Below are 24,914 nucleotides of genomic sequence, written 5' to 3'. Positions count from 1 at the left end.
CATAACTGGCAATGAATAAACATAACTGGCAATGAATAAACATAATAACTGGCAAAAAAAAATGTAAAAAATAGAAATACCTGATTGACATAAGTTTTCAGACCCTTTGCTATGAGACTCAGGTGTTCCATGTTCCCGTTGATCATCATTGTGATGTTTCTCCAACTTGATTGGTGTCCACCTGTGGAAAAATGAAATTGATTGGAGATGATTTGGAAAGGCACACACACACCTGTCTAAATAAGATCCCACAGTTGACAGTGCAAAAACCAAGCCATGAGGTCGAAGGAATGGTCCTTAGAGATCCGAGACAAGATCCACCAATCAGGCCTTTAAGGTGGAGTGGCCAGACGGAAGCCTCTCCTCAGTAAAAGGCACATGACAGCCCGCTTGGAGTTTGCCAAAAGGCCCCTAAAGAACTCTCAGACAATGAGAAACAAGATTCTCTGGTCTGACGAAACCAAGATTGAACTTCTTGGTCTGAAGGAGGAGGAAACCAGCCACCGATGATTACCTGACCAATGCCATCCCTACGGTGAAGCATGGTGGTGTCAACAGCATGCTGTGGGGATGTTTTTCACCGGCAGGGACTAAAAGACTAGTCGGGATCGAGGGAAAGATGAACGGAGCAAAGTACAGAGAGATCCTTGATGAAAACCTGCTCCAGAGCACTCAGGACCTCAGACTGGGGGCGAAGGTTTACCTTCCAACAGGACAACATCCCTTGGCACACGCCAAGACAACACCTGAAAATAGCTGTGCGGCAACGCTCCCCATCCAACCTGACAGAGCTTGAGAGGATCTGCAGAGAAGAATGTCAGAAACTCCCCAAAATACAGGTGTGCCAAGCTTGTAGCGTCATACCCAAGAAGACTGCCTATCTTAGCCAGGACGCTCTTAAAAAATAGATTTTAAATCTCAATGAGCCCTTCCTGGTTAAATAAAGGCTAAATAAATAAAAGACTCAAGGCTGTAATCGCTGCCAAAGATGTTTCAACAAAAGTACTGAGTAAAGAGTCTGAATAATGATGTAAATGTGATATTTCATGAGTAAAAGGTGTTTCATAACGGATATCTCTTTCCCATCACACTGTTTGGATGCTGGAATTGATCTGGCGTGACCGAAAATGCGCAGGTTGACTATTATTTGAGTGATTTGTTTGACAGTCAGATCAAAACGTCATGACTGGTTGTGTTCATGGAACATTATTATTATTTATTTGTTTCACACACATAATTGAATTTGTCTACATACTTATGGCACCTTCAAATGGGGAGGGTGAGAGGGGGAGGGGGGGGACTAGAAGACATAAAGTGCTTTCATTTCTAAACAGTAAAACAGATTTATGTATGAAAATACCCTCAAATAAAAGGTGACATTTTTACATCAAACACTTGATCTAAAATCAACCCCCCAAAATGCTGGAGTATAGAGACGTATTAATAGTTTTAGCGTCACTCGTCCACATAAATACGTAGTGGAGTGTAGATGCACACTCAAGGAAAATATCCCCAAAAGTTAAATATCCCAAAGGCAAGTTTAACATTCTAGAACCTTTTCAACTTGTCTTGTGTGCTGAGACCCACGTGATGTGTGGCTTGTGACACACACACACACACACACACACACACACACACACACACACACACACACACACACACACACACACACACACACAGTATGACAGTGGTGCCAGCCCTGAGTCCTACAGCGGATGAATGACTCACTCATCCCGGCTAAAGCCTACAGTAACATAAGAAGTTGTTTACTCACACCAAATTCATTATCATAGTCACCGTGGCAACAAGAATGTGGGTGTTCCCAACATAGACAACATGCTTGCCTATTCCTTGATCCCATTCCTACAATAAGGACTGGTATTGTTCAACTGAACTCCTCCCTTGCTTCTCTATCTGTGTATAAAGCATATTGGTATGTAGAGCCTTAGACCTACAGGGAACTAATGGCTTGAATAGAATAGTACAAGCAGACACGATCCTAACCTCTTCAATTCCTTCAGTAAAAGTACCGGCATTGTTGAACCGCTCCCTCGCTCTATTTATGCGAAAACACATATTTGGAGTGAGAACAACAGTCTCTGTACTCTACTCACCTACAGGGAACTTTGGACTGAAGAAGTACAAGAGGTCAGTTTTAAAACTGTTTATTGTAGAGAACGAAAACAGACAGTATTCCTATTAAGGTTTGAGACATGGCAAAGTTTCCAACACTGTACGCATCCCAAATGGCATCATGTTCCCTACATAGTGCACTAACTTTTAGACCAGGACCCATAGTAGTGCACTATATAGGGAATAGGGTGCTATTTGGACCAGTCACCAAGATACACCACACATCAGCCAGAACAAGCCTAGTCTCTCCAGAACAAGTCTCCCCCCAGAACAAGTCTCCCCCCAGAACAAGTCTCCCCAGAACAAGTCTCCCCCAGAACAAGCCTAGTCTCCCCCAGAACAAGCCTAGTCTCCCCAGGCTGTACATTTAATAAGAGTTTGGCCAGTAACTTTAGAGTTAAAAAAGCCAAACCCAAGACAATACTCTGTACAATGCCAACAGCAACACCCCCCCCCCCCTCCCATTTACAACTTCTTCTGTACTTTATGGGATTTTTTTTTTTTTTAATCATTGCAAAGCAGCTGTAAAAGAAGAAATTTTGGCAAATAGAACAATAACAAGAGCTCTGTATTGTTCATGTAATTGTTTTCTGTCTCTCTGTCAATCCCTTGTGAATGATTAGGCATGGTAAGCATGTGCTCGACATCTGTTTCTGTCCACACATCTGGAGAGAGTGGGATGGTTGTAGTCAAGGTTTTGGGTTTGGTTTGGAGAGAACAAACACAGCAGAAGTAGAAACCAACCTCACCCCAATCTCTACTTCCCTGTTCTCTAAATCTTTCACTTCAACTCACGCACTTTATTTCACTGTCATACTTGTCCTATTGTTTGTGTCGTTACTATGGTAGAGTGCCAGTTCCGTTACTGTAGTTTTGGTTGAGGATCTCCACAATGTTGTGTGTCATTGGTTGAATGACCAACCGATGTATATCAGAATCTTTAGAGGAAGTGGGTTTAGACACATTTTGTCTAAATTTGGATCTTCTCTGTCTTGATATATTCATGCCAGAAATACTGGTTTAAGTGTCAATACCGGATAGTTTAAGAAATTAGACAGCGAACCACAACACAGTAACATATTGCATATTTATCTTTGGTAACATCTTGCAAAAAAATACCAATGTTACTATTTTGTATGGGAGACGGAAGATAATATTTCGTACGGGAGACAGAAAATACTATTTAGTATGGTAGACAGTGGTAAGGATATACTAACATATTGACATTCTGCTATAATTGTTTCACATTATCTAAAAAATAAATACAATTTTGATCAACATTAATCCTCTTATTTTGCTTTATAACAACAACAACAAAATAGCAAAATTAACAAAGTGTTGTTTTAAGTATCCTACTTAGTCCACCGCGGGATATGAATTTAACCTTTCAAATTCCATTTTGCAATCTTTTGTTTTTACTAAAAATTCCTGGGTGGGTGAGTGTGGGTGTCTCCTTCCCTGCAGGTTCCAGTCAGCTGGTACACTTAAAGGGGCATACGGCTGTGTTTTACCGTGGCACTAAAATGCAGCAGCAGAGTCATTTTGCATCAGAATGGAATGGTGAGGGTCAGAGGTCAGGGTGCCATTTGAGGTGTACACTGTCTGACATCAACACTCACCAGGCATGGGAGCCACGGCAACATAGTCAAAAATATTTTGTACATAAACAATGTTTCATTTAATTTCTTGGTATCTTCATTCTAGCTGCTCTGTAGGACTGTGTAAGAGAAAGAGAGAAGAGGAGAGAGCACTGCATGTCATCGTTACATACCAGAATGCAGAGAGGGAGAAGAGAGAGACCGTGGGAGAGGAGGGAGAAGAGAGAGAGAGAGGGCGAAGAGAGAGACCGTGGGAGGAGAGAGAGAGAGAGAGAGAGAGAGGGAGAAGAGAGAGACCGAGAGAGGGAGAAGAGAGAGACAGTGGGAGAGGAGAGAGAGGGAGAAGAGAGAGAGGGCGAAGAGAGAGACCGTGGGAGATGAGAGAGAGAGGGAGAAGAGAGAGAGGGAGAAGAGAGAGACAGTGGGAGAGGAGAGAGAGGGAGAAGAGAGAGAGAGGGCGAAGAGAGAGACCGTGGGAGGAGAGAGAGAGTGGGAGGAGAGAGAGAGAGAGAGGGAGAAGAGAGACCGTGGGAGGAGAGAGGGAGAAGAGAGAAGCGAGAGAGGGAGAAAAGAGAGACCGTGGGAGGAGAGAGAGAGAGAGGAGAGACAGTGGGAGAGGAGAGGGAGAGAGAGGAGAGAGGGACAGAGTAGGGAAACAGACAGGCAGCCCCTGCATTTTTGGATTTGAGACCCCAGAGTTCCTGAGGCTCATGTTTCCGAAGTTGGGAGGTGTGGCATTGAACCACATATCGTCTTCCAAAGCACAACTACAATGCTCACTACAGTCACAGGCTCTATTGTGTTATTGACTGTACGTTTGTTTATGTGTAACTCTGTGTTGTTGTTTGTGTCGCACTGCTTTGCTTTATCTTGGCCAGGTTGTCAATGAGAACTTGTTCTCAACCTGGTTAAATAAAGGTGAAATAAAATACAATTAAAATAAAAACTTGTTTTGTGATAATCTACAAGATATCTCTGATTTGATATTGGTCAAACAACGAGCAACAGTTAAATAGCAGAAATGGCATGTGTGTCTCAGTGTCTGTTTTGATAGAGATAAATGCCATAGCTTACATTCTGCAGAGGTATAGAATGACTTAATACTTCTCAATACAGGTTTCTCTGGCGAGGTCTGAGGGAAAGGCAGAGAGGAGTAGTAGTGAGTACACTATTAAGCCCAAATACACTCAAGACAGACTTAAGTTAAACCAGGTTACCTTCTTGGTGTATTTGGGACTTGTTTGTTTAAGGTGAGTCTAGCTACCAAGGGGGTAGTGTCCAAATGACTCCTTCGGCATACGTTTGAGTCACTTGGATAATGGTGGCTCAGTCTGGTTTAACCCACTCGGCTCAACAGATTTCATTGCATCATCACCTTCTGCTTTTAACAGAATTCACTGCCATTCGTCACCACACTGCAGTGTTGGACTTCTGGAACACGTCCAACTAATAGAGGAATGTAAACTCACAGGAAGGTATCTGTCTGAATAAAAACATAACGGAGGATCGACGAGGGCTACACCAAACTGTTTCAAAGGTTGTTTAAAAAAATAATATCTCACCCACTGGGTCAATGTTATTAAAACCCTCTGACTCGAAGAACAATGGCTCGGGCATCCACATTGATAGGGCAGGTTATCTGTGAATAGAAGGAGGTAGTACTTAATGATGACAGCTTCTGATAAAGTTTAAACTATCATTGTCTTTATTCTTCAAGTAGAAAATAAAGGGGCTTATCAACTTGTTTTTTTTTTTGCGCTAGCTGTTGAAATTCTAGGTGGAATGTTACACACCTTGAGCAAAGTGCTGACGTAACTCTATTTCCCCCAAGTGGTTGATTGTTCAGTGCTGTGGTCGGCTATGACAAGACATAACATGCCAACGCTGTTAGCCGTGAGAGGGTAATCCCAGAAAAGCCCAAAGTGGGGGGAAACATATTCTTAGTTCTATAGACAAACTATCTATTCACCATGCAATGATAGTATAAATAAACTTTTTGAGGCTAGCTATTCATTTCTGCATTGTTTGTTACAGCACTTACAACTGCTTTTCTGCATCTAATATTTATATATACACACCGGGCATTGCTATGGAAACATCCCTGCAATAACCTGCCCCCTTGCTTATTATGTTGCTATAGCAACCAACCATCCCAGAATAGTATTTTTTTTTCAGCCTCCTCTCCATGTCCCCCCCCGTGACTCACAACTTGCAGTGTAAACCACAATTCAATCTGTCTCTCATTCCCTGCTTTCATTTTTCTTCCTTCTCTTCTCTGTAGCCTATCAGAAGTAGGGGTGGGGAAGGCTTGCCTGACTTTCTGAATCATGTGAGACGTGTGGTGGGGAAATCCCAACTATGGCAACCATGGAAATCAGGCTGTTGTTATGATTTGTATGATATGCGTGTTGCAAGATGGCTAGATATTTCTTGCTGTCTTCCGCTGGTTTGTCTGTTTAGTTTTTTACACTACATATTCAGTGGTAACCATGGAGATAGTTTGGGGGTCTGATAACTCTGCTGTCCTGACCTACAGAAACTGTTGCTCGACCCATATCATGATTACCATGACGGAATCGCAAATGGCTCCCTATAAAGTGCACTAGTTTTGACCAGGTGCCATAGGGCTCTGATCAAAACTAGTGCGCTATATAGGGAATAGGGTGCCATAGGGCTCTGATCAAAACTAGTGCGCTATATAGGGAATAGGGTGCCATAGGGCTCTGATCAAAAGTAGTGCGCTATATAGGGAATAGGGTGCCATAGGGCTCTGATCAAAACTAGTGCGCTATATAGGGAATAGGGTGCCATAGGGCTCTGATCAAAACTAGTGCGCTATATAGGGAATAGGGTGCCATAGGGCTCTGATCAAAAGTAGTGAGCTATATAGGGAATAGGGTGCCATTTGGGTCGCAAACCATGGTAATCATGTGAGACTTTTTTGAATTTTGAATTTAACATTTATTTTGAGATGGAAATCAACATTGAGACCCAAGTATCTTTTAGAAGTAAGCCTTGGATACAAAAAAAGCTCTATGTACATTATAGGAGATACATAAATATACATGTTGTACCATGTTCCTATTAAATCTGAATATGACTGGGAGACTACATGTTCCTATTAAAATATGAATATGACTGGGAGATCTTTGTGGGCTATACTCGGCCTTGTCTCAGGATTGTAAGTTGGTGGTTGAAGATATCCCTCTAGTGGTGCGGGGGCTGTGCTTTGGCAAAGTGGGTAGGCTTATATCCTTCCTGTTTGGCCCTGTCCGAGGGTATCATCGGATGGGGCCACAGTGTCTCCTGACCCCTCCTGTCTCAGCCTCCAGTATTTATGCTGCAGTAGTTTGTGTCGGGAGGCTAGGGCCAGTTGGTTATATCTGGAGTACTTCTCCTGTCTTATCCAGTGTCCTGTGTGAATTTAAGTATGCTCTCTCTAATTCTCTCCTTCTCTCTTTCTTTCTCTCTCTCGGAGGACCTGAGCCCTAGGACCATACGTCAGGACTACTGGGCATGATGACTCATTGCTGTCCCCAGTCCACCTGGCCTTGCTGCTGTTCCAGTTTCAACTGTTCTGCCTGCAGTTATGGAACCCCTACCTGTCCCAGACCTGCTGTTTTCAACTCTTAATGATCGGCTATGAAAAGCCAACTGACATTTATTCCTGATTATTATTTGAACATGCTTGTCATTTATGAACATTTTGAACATCTTGGCCATGTTCTGTTATAATCTCCACCCGGCACAGCCAGAAGAGGACTGGCCACCCCTCATAGCCTGGTTCCTCTCTAGGTTTCTTCCTAGGTTTTGGCCTTTCTAGGGAGTTTTTCCTAGCCACCGTGCTTCTAAACCTGCATTGCTTGCTGTTTGGGGTTTTAGGCTGGGTTTCTGTACAGCACTTCGAGATATTAGCTGATGTACGAAGGGCTATATTAAATAAACTTGATTGATTGATTGATTGATTGAATATGACTGGGAGACTAAATGTTCCTATTAAAATATGAATATGACTGGGAGACTACATGTTCCTATTAAAATATGAATATGACTGGGAGACTAAATGTTCCTATTAAATATGAACATGACTGGGAGACTACATGTTCCTATTAAAATATGAATATGACTGGGAGACTAGATGTTCCTATTAAAATCTGAACAGGACTGGGAGACTAAATGTTCCTATTAAAATCTGAACAGGACTGGGAGACTAAATGTTCCTATTAAAATCTGAACATGACTGGGAGACTACATGTTCCTATTAAAATATGAACATGACTGGGAGACTACATGTTCCTATTAAAATCTACCTGGGAGTTCATTCCATATCTGGAGGACAAATACCAACACAACATACTAAGTTACACTGAAGACAACACAACATACTAAGGTTACACTGAAGACAACACAACATACTAAGGTTACACTGAAGACAACACAACATACTAAGGTTACACTGAAGACAACACAACATACTAAGGTTACACTGAAGACAACACAACATACTAAGGTTACACTGAAGACAACACAACATACTAAGTTACACGGAGGACATCAACACAGCGTATCACAAATAATACCTCATGATCTATCAACTGATCTCATCAAATATGAAACAGACAAGAGGCTGGTTGTTCTCTACTAAACACACTGCTCGTATTGTCCAATCGTATGATTGGACGTCCAGTTGATTATCATCAGTTTGGTTTTAGTGTTTTATTATTGGCTTGTGGACCTTCTTGTTTGAACTGATGGAAAGGGTCTGGATCAAGATGGATACTCAAGATTGTAAATGTGTTTGTAGATCTGTCCACAAACACACACCTACTCACACACCCACCCACACACACACACACACCCACCCACACAGACAGACACACCCGCACACAAACACAAACGGACACAGACATGGACACACACACACACACACACACACACACACACACACACACACACACACACACACACACACACACACACACACACACACACACACACACACACACACACACACACACACACACACACACACACAGACAGACACAGAGACAGAGACACACACACACACACACACACACACACACACACACACACACACACACACACACACACACACACACACACACACACACACACACACAGACAGACACAGAGACAGAGACACACACACACACACACACACACACACACACACACACACACACACACACACACACACACACACACACACACACACACACACACACACACACACACACACACACAACGTATTCATCCGTCTCTGCTAATCCTAAAAGATTTTCCCTCCTTCTCTCTGCTTCTATGCACCAGTGGCTCTGTGTGTGTTGTAGTCATGCAGGGCTGTATGTATTGTAGTCATGCAGGGCTCTGGCAGCGTCCCAAATTACACCCTATTCCCTATATAGTGCACTACTTTTAACCAGAACCCTATAGAACCCTATTCCCTATATAGTGCACTACTTTTGATCAGAGCCCTATGGGGAACTCGTCCTCTGACTCACGGTGACTGCAGCCCCAGCTATTTGCTGTGGTTCACAGGCAGGCAGGCACACCTACAGTACTGTACATTCACCCGGAAACACACCCGTGCTTCCTACATATCCTACCATTCAACCACTGACACATTCCCTGTGTTTCGCAAAAGAAATGACAAAGAGCTGTTGAGAAATGTTCAAAGAAGAGGCAGATTGGAAGGTAGAGTTTAGCTGCATTTTATCAATCAATTATTTAATTAATTTGTGACATTTATATTTATTTATCCTTTATTTAAATTGGCAAGTCAGTTTAATAAAAAAAACAAATCGTATTTATAATGACAGCCCTACCCGAGCCAAACCCTCACCTAAAGACGCTGGGCCAATTGTGCGCCGACCTATGGGACTCCCGATCACGGTCAGTTGCGATACAGCCTGGGTTCAAACCCGGGTTTTATAGTGAACCCGGTCTGTAGTGACACCTCTAGCACTGCGATGCAGTGCCTTAGACCGCTGAGCCACTCGCGATCCCTTTAAAAGTCAATGAGCATGACAAAGTGTTAGTCAGACTCAGCCGGCTGTGAGAATAACAACACATGAAACTGGTCTTCAAAGTGGACCACGCCAACGTGGCAGTGAGTCAAACAGGTAGTCAGGTAAACAGGTAGTCAGGTAAACAGGTGCAGAATCATTTGGAAGGTGATGGATTCTGAAGAACAACCATATACTGTATCTGCTGCTGGAGTTTTCTGACTTGATTATGATTATATGATTGTGTGTGTGATTAATTAAACAAAATGTTTAAAAAACATATATTTTTTAAAGTTTAACACAACATTAGTTGAAAGGAGAAAGTTTAAAGTAATTTCATACAAAACATATTTCTAAATTGGCTAAACAAACTGTGTGAGCATGACATGCACACCCCATACAGAAAAGTGTCCACTTTCAAACATCATGTATGTTTAATGTATAAAATATATGCATTTTTTGAGGATTCCTCTATTCCTAGAGAGGAACAGACATTCCTTCTGAGTCCGTTAGGACGTTCTGAACTGATACAGCAGTTTATGATAACAGGCTACTTCTAAAGAACACAGCCAGCGTCTTTGGTACAGCTTCACTTCACTGTGTGTTACCTATCCTGAGACTAAGCACTGTTTCCCAAATGGCACTCTTCTCTTTATGAAGTGCACTACTTTTGACCGGGTCCATAGGGTTTATAGGGCTGTGGTCAAAAGTAGCGCACTATATATAGGGAATAGGGTACCATTTGGGACCTGCAAAATCAGTTGGTATTCTTGACTCATAGTAGCGTGCTGCCACTCCCTGTTCTTCCTTAAACCGACACACAGGACCAGTCTCCACTTCCTGTTCTTCCTTAAACCGACACACTGGACCAGTCTCCACTTCCTGTTCTTCTTTAAACACAGGATCAGTCTCCACTTCCTGTTCTTCCTTAAACCGACACACAGGACCAGTCTCCACTTCCTGTTCTTCCTTAAACCGACACACAGGATCGGTCTCCACTTCCTGTTCTTCCTTAAACCGACACACAGGACCAGTCTCCACTTCCTGTTCTTCCTTAAACCGACACACAGGACCAGTCTCCACTTCCTGTTCTTCCTTAAACTGACACACAGGACCAGTCTCCACTTCCTGTTCTTCCTTAAACCGACACACAGGACCAGTCTCCACTTCCTGTTCTTCCTTAAACCGACACACTGCACCAGTCTCCACTTCCTGTTCTTCCTTAAACCGACACACAGGACCGGTCTCCACTTCCTGTTCTTCCTTAAACCGACACACAGGACCAGTCTCCACTTCCTGTTCTTCCTTAACTTCTTATGGCTGCAGGGGCAGTATTGAGTAGCTTGGATGAAAGGTGCTCAGAGGTGCCCATAGTAAACTGCCTGCTCCTCAGTCCCAGTTGCTAATATATGCATTTTATTATTCGTATTGGATAGAAAACACTCTGAAGTTTCTAAAACTGTTTGAATGATGTCTGTGAGTATAACATAACTCATATGGCAGGCAAAAACCTGAGAAAAAATCCAAACAGGAAGTGGGAATTCTGAGGTTGGTCGATTTTCAACCAAGACCCTATTGAATACACAGTGGGATATGGATGCGTTTACTTCCTACGGCTTCCACTAGATGTCAACAGTCTGTAGAACCTTGTCTGATGCCTCTACTGTGAAGTGGGGCCGAAGGAGACAGGAATTAGTCAGGTCTACCATGACCTGACCATGCTCTGACCATGCGCGTTCACATGAGAGGGAGCTCTGTTCCACCGCACATCTGAAGTCAATGGAATTCTCCGGTTGGAACGTTACTGAAGATTTATGTTAAAAACATTCTAAAGATTGATTCAATACATCGTTTGACATGTTTCTACTGGCTGTTACGGAACTTTTTGACATTTCGTCTGCCTTTAGTGAACGCGCTTCCTGACTTTGGATTTGTTTACCAAACACGCTAACAAAAATAGCTATTTGGACATAAATGATGGACATTACCGAACAAAACAAACATTTCTTGTGGGAGTCCTGGGAGTGCATTCCGACGAAGATCAGCAAAGGTAAGTGAAGATTTATAATACTATTTCTGAGTTTTGTTGACTTCACAATTTGGCGGGTAACTGTATGGCTTCCTTTTGTGGCTGAACGCTGTTCTCAGATTATTGAATATTGTGCTTTTGCCGTAAAGCTTTTTGAAATCTGACACAGCGGTTGCATTAAGAACAAGTGTATCTTTAATTCTATGTAAAACATGTATCTTTCATTAACGTTTATGATGAGTATTTATGTTATTTGACGTGGCTCTGCATTTTCTCAGGATATTTTGGAGGCATTTCTGAACATGGCGCCAATGTAAACTGAGGTTTTTGGATATAAATATGAACTTTATCGAACAAAACATATATGTATTGTGTAACAGGAAGTCCTATGAGTGTCATCTGATGAAGATCATCAAAAGGTTAGTGATTCATTTTATCTCTATTTCTGCTTTTTGTGACTCCTGTCTTTGGCTGGAAAAATGACTGTGATTTTGCGGTGACCTAACATAATCGTTTGTGGTGCTTTCGCTGTAAAGGCTATTTGAAATTGGACAATTCGGTGGGATTAACAACAAGATTATCTTTAAAATGGTATAAGATACATGTATGTTTGAGGAATTTTAATTATGAGATTTCTGTTGTTTGAATTTGGCGCCCTGCACTTTCACTGGCTGTTGTCATATCGATCCCGTTAACGGGATTGCAGCCATAAGAAGTTTAAACAGACACACGGGACCCATCTCCACTTCCTGTTCCTCCTTAAACAGACACACAGGACCAGTCTCCATTTCCTGTTCTTCCTTAAACAGACAGATGGGACCAGTCTCCACTTCCTGTTGTTCCTTAAACAAACACACGGGACCAGTCTCCACTTCCTGTTGTTCCTTAAACAGACACACAGAACCAGTCTCCACTTCCTGTTCTTCCTTAAACAGATACACAGGATCAGTCTCCACTTCCTGTTGTTCCTTAAACAGACACACGGGATCAGTCTCCACTTCCTGGTGTTCCTTAAACAGACACACGGGATCAGTCTCCACTTCCTGTTGTTCCTTAAACAGACACACGGGATCAGTCTCCACTTCCTGTTGTTCCTTAAACAGACACACAGGATCAGTCTCCACTTCCTGTTGTTCCTTAAACAGACACACAGGATCAGTCTCCACTTCCTGTTGTTCCTTAAACAGACACACGGGATCAGTCTCCACTTCCTGTTGTTCCTTAAACAGAGACATGGGATCAGTCTCCACTTCCTGTTGTTCCTTAAACAGTCACACGGGATCAGTCTCCACTTCCTGTTGTTCCTTAAACAGACACACGGGACCAGTCTCCGCTTCCTGTTCTTCCTTAAACAGACACACAGGATCAGTCTCCACTTCCTGTTCTTCCTTAAACAGACACACAGGATCAGTCTCCACTTCCTGTTCTTCCTTAAACAGATACACAGGATAAGTCTCCACTTCCTGTTCTTCCTTAAACAGACACACAGGATCAGTCTCCACTCCCTCTTTGTTTGCTATTTAGCTGCTTCCGAAAATGGCACCCTAATCCTTACATAGTTAATTACTTTGAAACGTAGCCCTATGGGCCCTGGTCAACAGTAGTGAACTACATAGGGAATAGGAGGCCATTTGGGAAGTAGCCGCTCTCTCTCTCTCTTCATCTGACTGTTTGCTGTTTGACCTCAGTCAATATGGGTGTGACATGGTCTGGGATATGAGAGGATTGGCAAGCACACGTACCTACAAGTGCACACCCGCATAGACACACCTAAGTGCAAGTACCCATGCTCTGCACACACACACGCACGCACACGCACACACACACACACACACAAACACACGCACGCACACAGAAAACACAAATAATTTTTGAAGAATCTATGGATTTTATAGCGGAACATTTCTGGGAACAGTTCATCGAACAATTGATCAATTGTCTCCTTTATCAGTGATCAATTGCACTGCTGATTGATATTTAAGGAAAGACTAGAAAGACATCCAGTTTAATTCAGTGTGACTAGCGACGGTTCAAGGGACAAAAACAAAAAAAGGCCAATATCTGAGTAGACATAATGAGGAAAATGCACATATATCTCATCTGAAATCATAATCTCTAGAACTCCACAGGAATTTGAAAACTCTCAAGATGTTCATTCCAGTTGGATCGTCATGTTGTTCTAACTGCTTACTGTGCTATTTAGTCACTTACATATTCAGCTACACATGAAAAAAAACTAAACTTATTTTTGTTGTTGTTGATAGAACAGCTTTCTCTCTGTATTTACTGATCCTGTGTATTCAGGTCAGGACAATAACTTCTGAAAGAGTAGCTTACCTGGAACCAAGTTAGACAACGCCCTGCATGTCTACGCCACAAATGTCACCCTATTCCCTATGTACTGGGGCCTCTGGTCAAAAGTAGTGCACTATATAGGGAATAGGGTTCCATTTGCCATAGGGCTTTGGTCAAACGCAGTGCACTATATAGGGAATAGGGTTCCATTTGCCATAGGGCTCTGGTCAAACGTAGTGCACTATATAGGGAATAGGGTGCCATTTGGGATGTATTTGACATAAATGCTAGTAACAAAGATGAGATGTATAATGCTATTTTAGGACGTGTGTAGACAAAGTCAGGCTGGATGCAGTTGAAAGAGCGGCCAGCCACAGTTGCTGAGTTGCTGCCGTGAGACTAGCATTGAAAATGAGCCAACCGCAGTCAGGGTGGAATTATACAGTGAAGTATTTGCTATGGTATGAATAACAGTACTGGCTATGGTATGAATAACAGTATTGGCTATGGTATGAATAACAGTATTGGCTATGGTATGAATGACAGTATTTGCTATGGTATGAATAACAGTATTGGCTATGGTGTGAATGACAGTATTTGCTATGGTATGAATGACAGTATTTGCTATGGTGTGAATAACAGTATTGGCTATGGTGTGAATGACAGTATTGGCTATGGTGTGAATGACAGTATTTGCTATGGTATGAATGACAGTATTTGCTATGGTATGAATAACAGTATTGGCTATGGTGTGAATGACAGTATTTGCTATGGTATGAATGACAGTATTTGCTATGGTATGAATAACAGTATTGGCTATGGTGTGAATGACAGTATTTGCTATGGTATGAATGACAGTATTTGCTATGGTGTGAATAACAGTATTGGCTATGGTGTGAATGACAGTATTGGCTATGGTGTGAATGACAGTATTTGCTATGGTATGAATGACAGTATTTGCTATGGTATGAATAACAGTATTGGCTATGGTGTGAATGACAGTATTTGCTATGGTATGAATGACAGTATTTGCTATGGTGTGAATAACAGTATTGGCTATGGTGTGAATGACAGTATGTGCTATGGTATGAATGACAGTATTTGCTATGGTGTGAATAACAGTATTGGCTATGGTATGAATGACAGTATTTGCTATGGTGTGAATAACAGTATTGGCTATGGTATGAATAACAGTATTGGCTATGGTATGAAGAACAGTATTTGCTATGGTATGAATGACAGTATTTGCTATGGTATGTGTAACGGATGTGATATGGCTAGCTAGTTAGCGGGTACGCGCTAGTAGCGTTTCAATCAGTTACCTCACTTGCTCTGAAACCTATTAGTAGTGTTGCCCCTTGCTCTGCAAGGGCCGTGGCCTTTGTGGAGCGATGGGTAACGATGCTTCGTGGGCGACCGTTGTTGATGTGTGCAGAGGGTCCCTGGTTCGTGCCCGTGTCGGGGCGAGGGGACGGTTTAAAGTTATACTGTTACATATGCATGACAGTATTTTCTATGGTATGCATGACAGTATTTGCTATTGTATGAATGACAGTATTTGTTATGGTATGAATGACAGTATTTGCTATGGTATGCATGACAGTATTTGCTATGATATGAATAACAGTATTGGCTATGGTATGAATAACAGTATTGGCTATGGTGTGAATGACAGTATTTGCTATGGTATGAATAACAGTATTGGCTATGGTGTGAATAACAGTATTGGCTATGGTATGAATGACAGTATTTGCTATGGTGTGAATGACAGTATTTGCTATGGTATGAATGACAGTCGGTGCTATGGTATGAATGACAGTATTTGCTATGGTATGAATGACAGTATTGGCTATGGTATGAATGACAGTATTTGCTATGGTATGAATGACAGTATTTGCTATGGTGTGAATGACAGTATTGGCTATGGTAAGTGTAACGGATGTGATATGGCTAGCTAGTTAGCGGGTACGCGCTAGTAGCGTTTCAATCAGTTACCTCACTTGCTCTGAAACCTATTAGTAGTGTTGCCCCTTGCTCTGCAAGGGCCGTGGCCTTTGTGGAGCGATGGGTAACGATGCTTCGTGGGCGACCGTTGTTGATGTGTGCAGTGGGTCCCTGGTTCGCGCTCGTGTCGGGGCGAGGGGACGGTTTAAAGTTATACAGTTACATTGGTGCCGTGACCCGGATCACTGGTTGCTGCGGAAAAGGAGGAGGTTGAAAGGGGGGTGAGTGTAACGGATGTGAAATGGCTAGCTAGTTAGCGGGTACGCGCTAGTAGCGTTTCAATCAGTTACCTCACTTGCTCTGAAACCTATTAGTAGTGTTGCCCCTTGCTCTGCAAGGGCCGTGGCCTTTGTGGAACGATGGGTAACGATGCTTCGTGGGCGACCGTTGTTGATGTGTGCAGTGGGTCCCTGGTTCGTGCCCGTGTCGGGGCGAGGGGACGGTTTAAAGTTATACTGTTACATATGCATGACAGTATTTTCTATGGTATGCATGACAGTATTTGCTATGGTATGAATGACAGTATTTGTTATGGTATGAATGACAGTATTTGCTATGATATGAATGACAGTATTGGCTATGGTGTGAATGACAGTATTGGCTATGGTGTGAATAACAGTATTTGCTATGGTGTGAATGACAGTATTGGCTATGGTGTGAAGAACAGTATTTGCTATGGTGTGAATGACAGTATTGGCTATGGTATGAATGACAGCATTGTGTATGGTATGAATAACAGTATTGGGTGAGACAGCACTGCTGGAATCATGGAGCTGATGCCAATAACAATGAAGAAACGGTGTGCCCCTTCCAAAACAAAGTATTTTTATATACATTTACGTCATTTAGCAGACGCTCTTATCCAGAGCGACTTACAGTAGAGTGCATGCATTTTATATGCTGGATATCCCTACCGGCCAAACCCTCCCTAACCTGGACGACGCTATGCCAATTGTGCGTCGCCCCACGGACCTCCCGGTTGCGGCCGGCTGCGACAGAGCCTGGGCGCGAACCCAGCCCAGCCTGGGCGCGAACCCAGAGACTCTGGTGGCGCAGCTAGCACTGCGATGCAGTGCTCTAGACCACTGCGCCACCCGGGAGGCCACACCTATCCATATACACTGGATAGGTGCTGTTTTACATGGTCAGCTATAGTCGTACAGCACCCCTGGAACAAATGCAGGTTAAGTGCCCTGCTCAAGGGCACATCAGCAGATGTTTCACTTTGTCAGCTCAAGTATTCGAACCAGCAACCTTTCGGCTACTGGTGCAACACTCAAACCACTAGGCTACCTGCCACCTTGTTGTTGGGAACAGTCCCCTATTCCCTTTATAGTGCACTACTTTTGACCATGACTCTGGTGCCAGTTGTGAATAGGGACCCATTTTAGGACGCTTATAATATATCATAACAAAGGTTTGTTTCAAAGTTTTGAATGGATCTCTTGAATCTGAGAGAGCAAAGTTGAACAGGTATTTCAAGCAATACAATTGTAACTGCTCCGTTTCAACCCAAGCTCCTTCACAAAAGACTATATTGTTAAATTCCTGTTGCTTCAAACAAACAAAAGGTATTGCAAAAGTTTATAGAGAAACAAGAGAGAGCAATTCTTCAAAGAAAAAGAGAGTAAAGAAACTCAAATACATGTGTTTTAAATATAAATTAAAACTCTGTTATAAATGTATTATGTTGGGGGAATTGGACCATGAAGGACTGCCCCTTTTATCACATATTCTGCTTGTAGAAACGTTTTCTATTACAATTCATTGAAGCCGTGTGTTGAAGACTGTTGCATTTGGCAGGCTGGTCTCATACACTAGACGTAACATATTAAACAAAACAAAAAAATTCTAAAATCAAAATCAGTATGATATGTTACGTTTTTGTATGGTTACATAAGACAGAAGGTTACTTTTGGTCGGGGTGGATGGGTGGACGTATAAAGTGAATGTCTAGCAACCCAAAGATTGTGTGTTCAAATCTCATCATGGACAACTTTCAGCAACAATTCACTACTTTCTAGCTACTTTGCATCTACTTAGTGTGTTAGCTGACCTTTAACCCTTTAACCTAACTCTATCCTTAACCCGTAACCCTAACCCCTAGCCTAACCAATGTTAGCCACCTAGATAACGTTAGCGTTAGCCATCTAGTCACCCAGCTAACGTTAGCAATAACAAATTGGAATTTGTAACATATCATACGTATTGCAAATTTGTAACATATTGTATGAATTGCCAATTTGTAACATATTATACAAATTGTAAATCGTAACATATCATAGAAATAGGATTATGGACATCCACAAATTAATACATTGCATACAAAAAGTTACATATCATACCATACTGAACAAAATATGTAAAACTGTAAAATGTTGGTCCCGTGTTTCATGAGCTGAAATAAAAGATCCCAGAAATGTTCTATACGCACAAAAAGTGTATTTCTCTGAAATTTTGTGCACAAATGTGTTTACATCCCTGTTAGTGAGCATTTCTCCTTTGCCAAGATAATCCATCCACCTGACAGGTGTGGCATATCAAGAAGCTGATTAAACACTATGATCACCTTGTGCTGGGGACAATAAAACGCCCGTCTAAAATGTGCCGTTTTGTCACAAAACACAATGCCACAGATGTCTCAAGTTTTGAGGAAGCACACAATTGGTATGCTGACTGCAGTAATGTCCACAAGAGCTGTTGCCAGAGAATTGAATGTTAATTTCTCTACCATAAACCGTCTCCAACGTTGTTGAGGGAGAATTTGGAAGTATGTCCAACCGGCCTCACAACCACAGAACATGCGTAACCGCGCCAGCACGGGACCTCCACATCCGGCTTATCCACCTGCGGGATCATCTGAGACCAGCCACCTGGAGAGTTGATGATAAAGCCCTTTTGTGGTGGAAAAACTCATTTTGATTGGCTGGGCCTGGCTGCCAAGTGGGTGGGCCTATGCCCTCCAAGGCCCACCCATGGTTTCACCCCTGCCTAGTCATAAGAAATCCATAGATTAGGGCCCAATGAATTCATTTCAATTGACTTATTTGCATATATGAACTGTAACTCAATAAAATCGTGAAATTTTTGCATGTTGCGTTTGTAATTTTGTTCAGTATAATTTGAATTTCCCGGATTTTGTTTACTATGTTATGTCCCCCTGAGTCAAGTTGCATTGGATGGGCAGAGTCAGAAAGGGAGACTTCGGCCACTCCCTTCTACACCTCCCGTTACCTCCCGCCCTCTAATCCTCCCTTTATCCAAGACCAGTAGCCCTACCCTTTCGCATGTCCAACCATTCTGCATCGCCCGGAGTAACAGCCACGCAGACTAGAAAAAAAAAGGCAACACGCACTCTCTAAGGGGAGAGAGTGAGAAGGGAGGGGAGAGAGAAAAACGCCCTGGACACGGAGGGAGACTCTGGTTGATAGAGAAAGACAAGTATTCTAGAAGTGAGAAAGAACTTTTGATTGGGAAGAAGAAGACGTGCTTTTATCGACTGCTGGGACAGCAGGAGGGGAAGAGAACACTACCAAAGATGCTCAAGTTGCTGTGTTGAAGTTGTTGCAGCTCAGACTGCTCAGGTAAAAACAATAATTTACGTTTGTCATCACAATTTTAATTTAGATCATTTTTTAACAGTTTATAATAATGGTGATGGTATCATATCTGGTAAACTACCCCCCCCCCCAAACAAAGTTATAATGCATATGTTTAAATGACGTGGCAATCGTGCTGTTTAATTAAGGTTAATTTACATGACATTTAAAAAAAAAAGAAGATTGATAGTCTTTCACCAGAGTAACTGGGAGGAAGGGTGGTGCCCATGGTGCTACTTTGTTTTCTCGTTCAAAGTTCTGTAATTTGGAACACGAGATGAAGTGGGTGTGTGTCACCACCCACATGAACGGGGATATGGGTCTCACTTCTTATTTCACTCTGTTACTGTGCACAAAATAAAGCTGCTTGGGGTATATAAAGCGACGCATGAAAGACTTTACATGCCAGACTAACTTAAGTTTCCCGGGGATGTGTTATAACATATCTTTTTTTAAATGTAAAACCCATGCAGATGTATAGCCTAGTCCGGTTGTGATTTCATCTCAGCGACGTGGATATTGATCCTCCTATTCTAACCCTGCCCTGCACGCAGGAAAGAAAAAAGAAAGTTGTTTAAAGAAACCGCCCAAAACATCATCATTGATGAAAAACCTGTCAAGTTAAATGATATTTGTTCTATTTGCCTCTAATCTATCAAGTCGAGTGTTTGTGTGAGTATGAGTAATTATTTGCTTAGAAATGGCTATCAGTAAAGGCAGTTCCCCATAAAGCGTTTTAAGATAGCCTACAGACTTGGGTGTGGATTCTACTCTCTTACAAGTCCTTCACCTCCCTCCTGCTTCTGGTTCAGAGAGGCGCACCAAGGGAAGAGAGAGAGAGAGAAAATAATTGCACACACTCTGCAATCATGTACAGAAGTCTTAGAACAACATCTTATAACCCATCTTCACGAAACCAACGGTTTTCAGAGTATAGTATAGTAACGGGTTTAATATGGTATAACAAAAAAACGAATTTAGCAACAACATTTGTTTTGTATCTGTTTAACGTGTTGACATGGGTGGAGTTTTACGGACTTTCTCGCTCGCAGTTTTACCTCGATTCGTTTTATCCCGGGATTCTAGCCAGGGTGGGGAGAGAGAGAGAGAGGGGGGGGGGGGTATGGTAATGGAATGTAGTGGTTAGGAAATACTTACTAATTGAAACCAGGTCTGAGGAAAAGAGGGGAAAATAATCAAGACTTCTGCAGCACATAGAGAAATCGTTTTTTGATTTTTTTTTATCGAGCTCAGAAACGAAGATACAGAATGTGTTTGAATAACAGAACCGCTCCGCTGTTGTAACGTCAGGCGCGTATTACCCTTGAAGAGTTTTGATCAAACGAAACAGACACGTTTTTGTTCGTTTCTTCATCACAATAGATGATGATAGATAGAGATGTGGCGACATTGATCCCTGAAACATTATGCTTTGTAGAGTTGTGTGGAAATTCATATTTTTTAAAGCTCAGCCCTTCCCCCTTCTGCCACACCCTGGCCGACGTTCTTCTGTGAAACAGCAAGGAAAAGAATACCGCTCTCCCAGAAAACACTAGTTATAGGCTGTCACCGGAGCCAGCGAGCTCACACAGAATGCCTTAAAGCTGTAAAAGTCTAGCGTTCTCCAATTGTTCCTGTCGCAGTGATGGGCTGTAGGGTCGGTCAAGTCATGCTTAAAGTGGCAATATGTAACTTTTTGGGCAACCCTACCAAATTCACATAGAAATGTGTGCTATAGATCTATCATTTGTGCTGCAGGTAGCCTAGTGGTTAGAGTGTTGTCGAATCCCCGAGCTGACAAGGTATAAATCTGTTGTTCTGCCCCTGAACCAGACTGTTCCCCGGTAGGCTGTCATTGTAAATAAGAATTTGTTCTTCACTGACTTAAATAAAACATTTAAAAACAAAATCATTCAACTTGAAAGCAAGTCTAAGAACTGTAGATCTGTTCTATGTGCTCTATTTCTATGCTTCCAGTTCATATGTTTTGGTTTTGTGTCTTTAGGTTTTGTAATTGAGCTTAAAACAGCTGAAAATACTATATTTTTTGTTATGGAAAATATATTTCACAGTGATTTTAGATAGCACAAGCTATTTCTCAAGCAAGACTTTTGCAAGGTCTGTCTGGGAGTGGTCTGAGTGGGAAGGGGGAAACTGAAAACTTGCTGTTATTGACAGAGAAATGTGGAACTCTCATAACTAATTTTCCGCCTGGTGATGTCACCTGGCAGGCCAAAACGCCATCCCAACAAAATAGGCTGTAATTTTAGTCAATCTTTTCAAACATCTCTAACACTAAAAGGGAATTATCACCATTTTCACAAATTCACAATATTATTCCAACCTCATAGTGTGGCAACACAGGCAAATCACGTGTTTGACTGTACTAGACCTTTAAAATGTAAACTTTGTTATTATTGTGATGGTATGTAAAAGTATAGCCTATGTCTATTCAGTGTTTTGAACAATTCATTTGACTCGGTAGTACTTGTTCCAAACAGAGAATATAGTAAGTGTCAACTATGGATTGGAATAAAGTAAGTAAATCATTTAAGAAAACGTCAGATTCAGAACAGAGCCTTTCTTAACAGCCCCCCCCCCCCCGACGTCGTTATTTAGTCATGTGATCTATCAGTCCAGTGGACATGGAATTCATAGAACACTCATCATTGTATTCCAACAAACCTGCCACCACAGCTTTCCCCTGCCAACTGTTGATAGCAGAGGAGAGGAGTGGCATTCTCACTGGGCCCGTGTAAGATGGAAAGAGCCCACTTCCTTTTTTTTTTCATTTCCTCATCACGGGCCCATTCGAAAGAGGGAGAGAGAGGGGGAGAGAGGAGAGAGAGGGAGAGAGAGAGAGAGAGGGAGAGAGAGAGAGAGAGAGGGAGAGAGAGGAGAGGGAGAGAGAGAGAGAGAGCGAGGGAGAGAGAGAGAGAGAGAGGGAGAGCGATTGAAGAAAGAGAGAGAACGAGAGGGAGAGAGAGAGAGAGAGAGAGAAAACAAAAATATAATAACTTGACACATTGGAAAGAATTAACATAAAAACAGAGCAAACTAGAATGCTATTTGGCCCGAAACAGAGAGTACAAAGTGGCAGAATACCTGACCACTGTGACTGACCTAAACTTAAGGAAAGCTTTGACTATGTATAGACTCAGTGAACATAGCCTTGCTATTGAGAATGGCTGCCGTAGGCAGACCTGGATCTCAAGAGAAGACAGGCTGTGTGCACACTGCCCACAAAATGAGGTGGAAACTGAGCTGCACTTCCTAACCTCCTGCCAAATGTATGACCATATTAGAGACACATATTTCCCTCAGATTACACAGACCCACAAAGAATTCGAAAACAAACCCAATTTTGATAAACTCCCATATCTACTGGGTGAAATACCACAGTGTGCCATCACAGCAGCAAGATTTGTGACCTGTTGCCACAAGAAAAGGTCAACCAGTGAAGAACAAACACCATTGTAAATACAACCCATATTTATGTTTATTTATTTTCTCTTTGTACTTTAACTATTTGCACATCGTTACAACACTGTATATAGACATAATATGACATTTGAAATGTCATTATTCTTTTGTGAATGTAACGTTTTCTGTTACTTTTTATTGTTTATTTCACTTTTGTTTATTATCTACTTCACTTGCTTTGGCAATGTAAACATGCCAATAAAGCCCTTCAAATTGAAATTGAATTGTGTGAGAGAGAGAGAGAGAGAGAGAGAGAGAGAGAGAGAGAGAGAGAGAGAGAGAGAGAGAGAGAGATTGTATTTTAACACTTGTATTCGTCTCTGTGTCTGATTGTTCCCTGGGTGTTTTAATTGTAGATAATTAAGACATTTAAGTCATTTATTTTATTTATCACATAGATTTCACACCTGGTGCCCTGAAGCAGCTGTCCATCCATCAGAATTGGTGAATTAAGGACTAGAGGTAGTACTGTAATACGTTATTGATCCCAACTTGGGAAATTGTTGACTAAAGCTCCAATATTGTGGGGGTTTTCCTCCCCCTCTGTGTGACTGTAAATCCATCTAAAAGAATCTCTCTTGACTCATGGACTTACACTATATATACAAGAATACACTGAACAAAAATATAAACACAACATGTAAAGTGTTTGTCCCATGTTTCATGAGCTGAAATAAACGATCCCAGAAATGTTCCATACGCACAAAAAAGTTTATTTCTCTGAATCTTCATTGACAAACATTGGCCATAGGATGGCCTTACTGAGGAGCTCAGTGACTTTCGATGTGGCACCGTCATAGGATGCCACCTTTCCAACAAGTCAGTTCGGCAAATTTATGCCCTGCTAAAGCTGCCCTGGTCAAATGTAAGTGTGGTTATTGTGAAGTGGAAACATCTAGGAGCAACAACGGCTCAGACGCAAAGATGGTAGGCCACACAAGCTCACAGAACGGGACCAGCGAGTGCTGGAGCACGCAGCGAGTAAAAATTGTCTGTCCTCGGTTGGAACACTCACTACCGTGTTCCAAACGGACTCTGGAAGCAACGTCAGCACAAGAACTGTTCGTTGGGAGCTTCATGAAATGGGTTTCCATGGCCGAGCAGCCGCACACAAGCCTAAGATCACTATGCACAAGCGTTGGCCCGAAATGGAGTGGACTCTGGAGCAGTGGAAACACGTTCTCTGGAGCGATGAATCACGCTTTACCATCTGGCAGTCAAACAGGCAAATCTGGGTTTGACGGATGGCAGGAGAACGCTACCTGCCAGAATGCATAGTGCCAACTGTAAAGTTTGGTGGAGGAGGAATAATGGTCTGGGGATGTTTTTCATGGTTCAGGTCCCTTAGTTCCAGTGAAGGGAAATCTTAACGCTACAGAATACAATGACTTTCTAGATGATTCTGTGCTTCCAACTTTGTGGCAACAGCTTGGGAATGGCCTTTTCCTGTTTCAGCATGACAAGGCCCCTGTGCACAAAGCAAGGTCCATAAAAAAATGTTTTGTCAAGATCGGTGTGGAACAACTTGACTGGCCTGCACAGAGCCCTGACCTGAGCCCCATCGAACACCTTTTTGGATGAATTGGAACGCCGACTATGAGCCAGGCCTAATCGGCCAACATCAGTGACACGACCTCACTAATGCTCTTGTGGCTGAATGGAAGCAAGTCCCTGCAGCAATGTTCCAACATCTAGTGGAAAGTCTTCCCAGAAGAGTGAAGGCTGTTATAGCAGCAATGTTCCAACA

The 24,914-nt window shown here is 42.3% G+C and overlaps 1 protein-coding gene across 2 annotated transcripts in view; it reads left to right on the top strand.

Moving 5' to 3' along the window:
* Positions 1-19,379: 19,379 nt before the first annotated feature.
* Positions 19,380-24,914, top strand: part of ahnak (AHNAK nucleoprotein) — a 58,863-nt gene continuing 53,328 nt past the window's right edge. For both annotated transcript variants that reach the window (XM_055888351.1, XM_055888352.1), the window contains exon 1: positions 19,380-19,669. The gene's annotated coding sequence lies outside the window, so the exon portion shown is untranslated. The remainder of the gene's footprint in view (positions 19,670-24,914) is intronic.

Source organism: Salvelinus fontinalis, chromosome 29 (genome assembly GCF_029448725.1).
Source record: "Salvelinus fontinalis isolate EN_2023a chromosome 29, ASM2944872v1, whole genome shotgun sequence".
Taxonomy (NCBI): Eukaryota; Metazoa; Chordata; class Actinopteri; order Salmoniformes; family Salmonidae; genus Salvelinus; species Salvelinus fontinalis.
This window is presented reverse-complemented; position numbering and strand designations above follow the sequence as displayed.